This window comes from Zeugodacus cucurbitae, chromosome X, assembly GCF_028554725.1.
Source record: "Zeugodacus cucurbitae isolate PBARC_wt_2022May chromosome X, idZeuCucr1.2, whole genome shotgun sequence".
NCBI lineage: Eukaryota > Metazoa > Arthropoda > Insecta > Diptera > Tephritidae > Zeugodacus > Zeugodacus cucurbitae.
In genome coordinates, this window is record NC_071672.1 from 13,633,571 (window position 1) to 13,645,402 (window position 11,832).

Consider the following 11,832-nt stretch of genomic DNA (forward strand, 5'->3'; position numbering starts at 1 on the left):
ACAAGACAAGACAAGACAAAGCAACACAAAGCAACACAAGACACGACATGACATGACATGACAAGACAAGACAAAACAACACAACACACGAAAGGACAGGACAAGACAAGACAGGACAAGACAAGACATGATACGACAAAACAACACAAGACAAAACAACACAACACACGACATGACATTACATGAGAAAACAAGACAATACAACACAAGACAAAACAAGACAAGACAAGACAAGACAAGACAAGACAAGACAAGACAAGACAAGACAAGACAAGACAAGACAAGACAAGACAAGACAAGACAAGACAAAACAACACAACACAACACATGACATGACATGACATGACAAGACAAGACAGGACAAGACATGACACGACAAAACAACACAAGACAAGACAAAACAACACAACACACGACATGACATTACATGAGAAAACAAGACAATACAAGACAAGACAAAACAAGACAAGACAAGACATGACAAGACAAGACAAGACAAGACAAGACAAGACAAGACAAGACAAGACAAGACAAGACAAGACAAGACAAGACAAGACAAGACAAGACAAGACAAGACAAGACAAGACAAGACAAGACAAGACAAGACAAGACAAGACAAGACAAGACATGACAAAACAAGACCAGACAAGAGAAGACATGACAAGACAAAACAAGACAAGACAAAACAACACAACACACGACATGACATCACAAGACAAGACAAGACAAGACAAGACAAGACAAGACAAGACATGACAAGACAAAACAACACAACACACGACATGACATCACAACACAAGACAAGACAAGACAAGACAATATAAGACATGACAAGACAAAACAACACAACACACGACATGACATTACATGACAAAACAAGACAAGACAAGACAACATAAAACAAGACAATACAAGACAAGACAAGACAAGACAAGACAAGACAAGACAAGACAAGACAAGACAAGACAAGACAAGACAAGACAAGACAAGACAAGACATGACAAGACAAAACAAGACCAGACAAGACAAGACAAGACAAGACAAGACAAGACAAGACAAGACAAGACAAGACAAGACAAGACAAGACAAGACAAGACAAGACAAGACAAGACAAGACAAGACAAGACAAGAAAAGACAAGACAAGACAAGACAAGACAAGACAAGACAAGACAAGACAAGACAAGACAAGACAAGACAAGACAAGACAAGACAAGACAAGACAAGACAAGACAAGACAAGACAAGACAAGACAAGACAAGACAAGACAAGACAAGACAAGACAAGACAAGACAAGACAAGACAAGACAAGACAAGACAACACAACACAACACATGACATGACATGACATGACATGACAAGACAAGACAGGACAAGACATGACACGACAAAACAACACAAGACAAGACAAAACAACACAACACACGACATGACATTACATGACAAAACAAGACAAGACAAGACAACATAAAACAAGACAAGACAACACAAGACAAGACAAGACAAGACAAGACAAGACAAGACAAGACAAGACAAGACAAGACAAGACAAGACAAGACAAGACAAGACAAGACAAGACAAGACAAGACAAGACAAGACAAGACAAGACAAGACAAGACAAGACAAGACAAGACAAGACAAGACAACACAAGACAAGACAAGACAAGACAAGACAAGACAAAACAAGACAAGACAAGACAAGACAAGACAAGACAAGACAAGACAAGACACGACACGACAAGACAAGACAAGACATGACAAGACAAAACAAGACAAGACAAGACATGACATGACAAGACAAAACAAGACAAGACAAAACAACACAACACACGACATGACATGACATGACAAGACAAGACAAGACAAGACAATATAAGACATGACAATACACAACAAGACAAGACAAAACAACACAACACACGACAGGACAGGACAAGACAAGACAAGACAAGACATGACACGACAAAACAACACAAGACAAGACAAAACAACACAACACACGACATGACATTACATGAGAAAACAATACAATACAAGACAAAACAAGACAAGACAAGACATGACAAGACAAGACAAGACAAGACAAGACAAGACAAGACAAGACAACACAAGACAAGACCAGACCAGACAAGACAAGACAAGGCAATATAAGGCAAGACAAGACAAGACAAGACAAGACAAGACAAGACAAGACAAGACAAGACAAGACAAGACAAGACAAGACAAGACAAGACAAGACAAGACAAGACAAGACAAGACAAGACAAGACAAGACAAGACAAGACAAGACAAGACAAGACAAGACAAGACAAGACAAGACAAGACAAGACAAGACAAGACAAGACAAGACAAGACAAGACAAGACAAGACAAGACAAGACAAGACAAGACAAGACAAAACAACACAACACACGACAGGACAGGACAAGACAAGACAAGACATGACACGACAAAACAACACAACACACGACATGACATGACAAGACAAGACAAGACAAGACAAGACAAGACAAGACAAGACAAGACAAGACAAGACAAGACAAGACAAGACAACACAAGACAAGACCAGACAAGACAAGACAAGACAAGACAAGGCAGTATAAGGCAAGACAAAACAAGAAAAGACAAGACAAGACAAGACAAGACATGACAAGACATGACAAGACAAGACAAGACAAGACAGGACAAGACAAGACAAGACAATATAAGACATGACAATACACAACAAGACAAAACAACACAACACACGACATGACATCACAAGACAAGACAAGACAAGACAACACAACACACGACATGACATTACATGACAAAACAAGACAAGACAAGACAACATAAAACAAGGCAAGACAAGACAAGACAAGACAAGACAAGACAAGACAAGACAAGACAAGACAAGACAAGACAAGACAAGACAAGACAAGACAAGACAAGACAAGACAAGACAAGACAAGACAAGACAAGACAAGACAAGACAAGACAAGACAAGACAAGACAAGACAAGACAAGACAAGACAAGACAAGACAAGACAAGACAAGACAAGACAAGACAAGACAAGACAAGACAAGACAAGACAAGACAAGACAAGACAAGACAAAACAAGACAAGACAAGACATGATAAGACAAAACAAGACAAGACAAAACAACACAACACACAACATGACATGACAAGACAAGACAAAACAACACAACACACGTCAGGACAGGACAAGACAAGACAAGACAAGACGAGGCAACACAAGACAAGACAAGACAAGACAAGACCAGACAAGACAAGACATGACAAGACAAAACAAGACAAGACAAAACAACACAACACACGACATGACATCACAAGACAAGACAAGACAAGACAAGACAAGACAAGACATGACAAGACAAGACAAGACAAGACAAGACAAGACAAGACAAGACAAGACAAGACAAGACAAGACAAGACAAGACAAGACAAAACAAGACAAGACAAGACATGATAAGACAAAACAAGACAAGACAAAACAACACAACACACAACATGACATGACAAGACAAGACAAAACAACACAACACACGTCAGGACAGGACAAGACAAGACAAGACAAGACGAGGCAACACAAGACAAGACAAGACAAGACAAGACCAGACAAGACAAGACATGACAAGACAAAACAAGACAAGACAAAACAACACAACACACGACATGACATCACAAGACAAGACAAGACAAGACAAGACAAGACAAGACATGACAAGACAAAACAAGGCAGGACAAGACAAGGCAAGACAAGACAAGACGAGACAAGACAAGACAAGACAAAACAAAACAAGACAAGACAAGACAAGACAAAACAAGACAAGACAAGACATGATAAGACAAAACAAGACAAGACAAAACAACACAACACACAACATGACATAACAAGACAAGACAAAACAACACAACACACGTCAGGACAGGACAAGACAAGACAAGACAAGACGAGGCAACACAAGACAAGACAAGACAAGACAAGACAAGACAAGACAAGACAAGACAAGACATGACAAAACAAGACCAGACAAGACAAGACATGATAAGACAAAACAAGACAAGACAAAACAACACAACACACGACATGACATCACAAGACAAGACAAGACAAGACAAGACAAGACAAGACATGACAAGACAAAACAACACAACACACGACATGACATCACAACACAAGACAAGACAAGACAAGACAATATAAGACATGACAAGACAAAACAACACAACACACGACATGACATTACATGACAAAACAAGACAAGACAAGACAACATAAAACAAGACAATACAAGACAAGACAAGACAAGACAAGACAAGACAAGACAAGACAAGACAAGACAAGACAAGACAAGACAAGACAAGACAAGACAAGACAAGACAAGACAAGACAAGACAAGACAAGACAAGACAAGACAAGACAAGACAAGACAAGACAAGACAAGACAAGACAAGACAAGACAAAACAACACAACACACGACAGGACAGGACAAGACAAGACAAGACATGACACGACAAAACAACACAACACACGACATGACATGACAAGACAAGACAAGACAAGACAAGACAAGACAAGACAAGACAAGACAAGACAAGACAAGACAAGACAAGACAAGACAAGACAACACAAGACAAGACCAGACAAGACAAGACAAGACAAGACAAGGCAATATAAGGCAAGACAAAACAAGAAAAGACAAGACAAGACAAGACAAGACATGACAAGACAAGACAAGACAAGACAGGACAAGACAAGACAAGACAAGACAAGACAATATAAGACATGACAATACACAACAAGACAAAACAACACAACACACGACATGACATCACAAGACAATACAAGACAAGACAACACAACACACGACATGACATTACATGACAAAACAAGACAAGACAAGACAACATAAAACAAGACAAGACAAGACAAGACAAGACAAGACAAGACAAGACAAGACAAGACAAGACAAGACAAGACAAGACAAGACAAGACAAGACAAGACAAGACGAGACAAGACAAGACAAGACAAGACAAGACAAGACAAGACAAGACAAGACAAGACAAGACAAGACAAGACAAGACAAGACAAGACAAGACAAGACAAGACAAGACAAGACAAGACAAGACAAGACAAGACAAGACAAGACAAGACAAGACAAGACAAGACAAAACAAGACAAGACAAGACATGATAAGACAAAACAAGACAAGACAAAACAACACAACACACAACATGACATGACAAGACAAGACAAAACAACACAACACACGTCAGGACAGGACAAGACAAGACAAGACAAGACGAGGCAACACAAGACAAGACAAGACAAGACAAGACAAGACATGACAAGACAAAACAAGGCAGGACAAGACAAGGCAAGACAAGACAAGACGAGACAAGACAAGACAAGACAAAACAAAACAAGACAAGACAAGACAAGACAAAACAAGACAAGACAAGACATGATAAGACAAAACAAGACAAGACAAAACAACACAAAACACAACATGACATAACAAGACAAGACAAAACAACACAACACACGTCAGGACAGGACAAGACAAGACAAGACAAGACGAGGCAACACAAGACAAGACAAGACAAGACAAGACAAGACAAGACAAGACAAGACAAGACAAGACAAGACAAGACAAGACAAGACAAGACAAGACAAGACAAGACAAGACAAGACAAGACAAGACAAGACAAGACAAGACAAGACAAGACAAGACAAGACAAGACAAGACAAGACAAGACAAGACAAGACAAGACAAGACATGACAAAACAAGACCAGACAAGACAAGACATGACAAGACAAAACAAGACAAGACAAAACAACACAACACACGACATGACATCACAAGACAAGACAAGACAAGACAAGACAAGACAAGACATGACAAGACAAAACAACACAACACACGACATGACATCACAACACAAGACAAGACAAGACAAGACAATATAAGACATGACAAGACAAAACAACACAACACACGACATGACATTACATGACAAAACAAGACAAGACAAGACAACATAAAACAAGACAATACAAGACAAGACAAGACAAGACAAGACAAGACAAGACAAGACAAGACAAGACAAGACATGACAAGACAAAACAAGACCAGACAAGACAAGACAAGACAAGACAAGACAAGACAAGACAAGACAAGACAAGACAAGACAAGACAAGACAAGACAAGACAAGACAAGACAAGACAAGACAAGACAAGACAAGACAAGACAAGACAAGACAAGACAAGACAAGACAAGACAAGACAAGACAAGACAAGACAAGACAAGACAAGACAAGACAAGACAAGACAAGACAAGACAAGACAAGACAAGACAAGACAAGACAAGACAAGACAAGACAAGACAAGACAAGACAAGACAAGACAAGACAAGACAAGACAAGACAAGACAAGACAAGACAAGACAAGACAAGACAAGACAAGACAAGACAAGACAAGACAAGACAAGACAAGACAAGACAAGACAAGACAACACAACACAACACAACACATGACATGACATGACATGACATGACAAGACAAGACAGGACAAGACATGACACGACAAAACAACACAAGACAAGACAAAACAACACAACACACGACATGACATTACATGACAAAACAAGACAAGACAAGACAACATAAAACAAGACAAGACAAGACAAGACAAGACAAGACAAGACAAGACAAGACAAGACAAGACAAGACAAGACAAGACAAGACAAGACAAGACAAGACAAGACAAGACAAGACAAGACAAGACAAGACAAGACAAGACAAGACAAGACAAGACAAGACAAGACAAGACAAGACAAGACAAGACAAGACAAGACAAGACAAGACAAGACAAGACAAGACAAGACAAGACAAGACAAGACAAGACAAGACAAGACAAGACAAGACAAGACAAGACAAGACAAGACAAGACAAGACAAGACAAGACAAGACAAGACAAGACAAGACAAGACAAGACAAGACAAGACAAGACAAGACAAGACAAGACAAGACAAGACAAGACAAGACAAGACAAGACAACACAAGACAAGACAAGACAAGACAAAACAAGACAAGACAAGACAAGACAAGACAAGACAAGACAAGACAAGACACGACACGACAAGACAAGACAAGACATGACAAGACAAAACAAGACAAGACAAGACATGACATGACAAGACAAAACAACACAACACACGACATGACATGACATGACAAGACAAGACAAGACAAGACAATATAAGACATGACAATACACAACAAGACAAGACAAAACAACACAACACACGACAGGACAGGACAAGACAAGACAAGACAAGACATGACACGACAAAACAACACAAGACAAGACAAAACAACACAACACACGACATGACATTACATGAGAAAACAATACAATACAAGACAAAACAAGACAAGACAAGACATGAAAAGACAAGACAAGACAAGACAAGACAAGACAAGACAACACAAGACAAGACCAGACAAGACAAGACAAGGCAATATAAGGCAAGACAAGACAAGACAAGACAAGACAAGACAAGACAAGACAAGACAAGACAAAACAACACAACACACGACAGGACAGGACAAGACAAGACAAGACATGACACGACAAAACAACACAACACACGACATGACATGACAAGACAAGACAAGACAAGACAAGACAAGACAAGACAAGACAAGACAAGACAAGACAAGACAAGACAAGACAACACAAGACAAGACCAGACAAGACAAGACAAGACAAGACAAGGCAATATAAGGCAAGACAAAACAAGAAAAGACAAGACAAGACAAGACAAGACATGACAAGACAAGACAAGACAAGACAGGACAAGACAAGACAAGACAAGACAAGACAATATAAGACATGACAATACACAACAAGACAAAACAACACAACACACGACATGACATCACAAGACAAGACAAGACAAGACAACACAACACACGACATGACATTACATGACAAAACAAGACAAGACAAGACAACATAAAACAAGACAAGACAAGACAAGACAAGACAAGACAAGACAAGACAAGACAAGACAAGACAAGACAAGACAAGACAAGACAAGACAAGACAAGACAAGACAAGACAAGACAAGACAAGACAAGACAAGACAAGACAAGACAAGACAAGACAAGACAAGACAAGACAAGACAAGACAAGACAAGACAAGACAAGACAAGACAAGACAAGACAAGACAAGACAAGACAAGACAAGACAAAACAAGACAAGACAAGACATGATAAGACAAAACAAGACGAGACAAGACAAGACAAGACATGATAAGACAAAACAAGACAAGACAAAACAACACAACACACAACATGACATAACAAGACAAGACAAAACAACACAACACACGTCAGGACAGGACAAGACAAGACAAGACAAGACGAGGCAACACAAGACAAGACAAGACAAGACAAGACAAGACATGACAAGACAAGACAAGACAGGACAAGACAAGGCAAGACAAGACAAGACAAGACGAGGCAACACAAGACAAGACAAGACAAGACAAGACATGACAAGACAAGACAAGACAGGACAAGACAAGGCAAGACAAGACAAGACGAGACAAGACAAGACAAGACAAAACAAAACAAGACAAGACAAGACAAGACAAAACATGACAAGACAAAACAAGACAAGACAAAACAACACAACACACAACATGACATAACAAGACAAGACAAGACAAGACAAGACAAGACAAGACAAGACAAGACAAGACAAGACAAGACAAGACAAGACAAGACAAGACAAGACAAGACAAGACAAGACAAGACAAGACAAGACAAGACAAGACAAGACAAGACAAGACAAGACAAGACAAGACAAGACAAGACAAGACAAGACAAGACAAGACAAGACAAGACAAGACAAGACAAGACAAGACAAGACAAGACAAGACAAAACAAGACAAGACAAGACATGATAAGACAAAACAAGACAAGACAAAACAACACAACACACAACATGACATGACAAGACAAGACAAAACAACACAACACACGTCAGGACAGGACAAGACAAGACAAGACAAGACGAGGCAACACAAGACAAGACAAGACAAGACAAGACAAGACATGACAAGACAAGACAAGGCAGGACAAGACAAGGCAAGACAAGACAAGACGAGACAAGACAAGACAAGACAAAAAAAAACAAGACAAGACAAGACAAGACAAAACAAGACAAGACAAGACATGATAAGACAAAACAAGACAAGACAAAACAACACAACACACAACATGACATAACAAGACAAGACAAAACAACACAACACACGTCAGGACAGGACAAGACAAGACAAGACAAGACGAGGCAACACAAGACAAGACAAGACAAGACAAGACAAGACATGACAAGACAAGACAAGACAGGACAAGACAAGGCAAGACAAGACAAGACGAGACAAGACAAGACAAGACAAGACAAGACAAGACAAGACAAGACAAGACAAGACAAGACGAGGCAACACAAGACAAGACAAGACAAGACAAGACATGACAAGACAGGACAAGACAGGACAAGACAAGGCAAGACAAGACAAGACGAGACAAGACAAGACAAGACAAAACAAAACAAGACAAGACAAGACAAGACAAAACATGACAAGACAAAACAAGACAAGACAAAACAACACAACACACAACATGACATGACAAGACAAGACAAAACAACACAACACACGTCAGGACAGGACAAGACAAAGCAACACAAGACACGACATGACATGACATGACAAGACAAGACAAAGCAACACAACACACGACAGGACAAGACAAGACAAGACAAGACAAGACAAGACAAGACAAGACAAGACAAGACAAGACAAGACAAGACAAGACAAGACAAGACAAGACAAGACAAGACAAGACAAGACAAGACAAGACAAGACAAGACAAGACAAGACAAGACAAGACAAGACAAGACAAGACAAGACAAGACAAAACAACACAACACAACACATGACATGACATGACATGACAAGACAAGACAGGACAAGACATGACACGACAAAACAACACAAGACAAGACAAAACAACACAACACACGACATGACATTACATGACAAAACAAGACAAGACAAGACAACATAAAACAAGACAAGACAACACAAGACAAGACAAAACAAGACAAGACAAGACAAGACAAGACAAGACAAGACAAGACAAGGCAAGACAAGACAAGACAAGACAAGACAAGACAAGACAAGACAAGACAAGACAAGACAAGACAAGACAAGACAAGACAAGACAAGACAAGACAAGACAAGACAAGACAAGACAAGACAAGACAAGACAAGACAAGACAAGACAAGACAAGACAAGACAGGACAAGACAAGGCAAGACAAGACAAGACAAGACGAGGCAACACAAGACAAGACAAGACAAGACAAGACATGACAAGACAAGACAAGACAGGACAAGACAAGGCAAGACAAGACAAGACGAGACAAGACAAGACAAGACAAAACAAAACAAGACAAGACAAGACAAGACAAAACATGACAAGACAAAACAAGACAAGACAAAACAACACAACACACAACATGACATAACAAGACAAGACAAAACAACACAACACACGTCAGGACAGGACAAGACAAGACAAGACAAGACGAGGCAACACAAGACAAGACAAGACAAGACAAGACAAGACATGACAAGACAAGACAAGACAGGACAAGACAAGGCAAGACAAGACAAGACGAGACAAGACAAGACAAGACAAGACAAGACAAGACAAGACAAGACAAGACGAGGCAACACAAGACAAGACAAGACAAGACAAGACAGGACAAGACAAGGCAAGACAAGACAAGACGAGACAAGACAAGACAAGACAAAACAAAACAAGACAAGACAAGACAAGACAAAACATGACAAGACAAAACAAGACAAGACAAAACAACACAACACACAACATGACATAACAAGACAAGACAAAACAACACAACACACGTCAGGACAGGACAAGACAAGACAAGACAAGACGAGGCAACACAAGACAAGACAAGACAAGACAAGACAAGACATGACAAGACAAGACAAGACAGGACAAGACAAGGCAAGACAAGACAAGACGAGACAAGACAAGACAAGACAAGACAAGACAAGACAAGACAAGACAAGACAAGACAAGACGAGGCAACACAAGACAAGACAAGACAAGACAAGACATGACAAGACAAGACAAGACAGGACAAGACAAGGCAAGACAAGACAAGACGAGACAAGACAAGACAAGACAAAACAAAACAAGACAAGACAAGACATGATAAGACAAAACAAGACAAGACAAAACAACACAACACACAACATGACATAACAAGACAAGACAAAACAACACAACACACGTCAGGACAGGACAAGACAAGACAAGACAAGACGAGGCAACACAAGACAAGACAAGACAAGACAAGACAAGACATGACAAGACAAGACAAGGCAGGACAAGACAAGGCAAGACAAGACAAGACGAGACAAGACAAGACAAGACAAGACAAAACAAAACAAGACAAGACAAGACAAGACAAAACAAGACAAGACAAGACATGATAAGACAAAACAAGACAAGACAAAACAACACAACACACAACATGACATAACAAGACAAGACAAAACAACACAACACACGTCAGGACAGGACAAGACAAGACAAGACAAGACGAGGCAACACAAGACAAGACAAGACAAGACAAGACAAGACATGACAAGACAAGACAAGACAGGACAAGACAAGGCAAGACAAGACAAGACGAGACAAGACAAGAC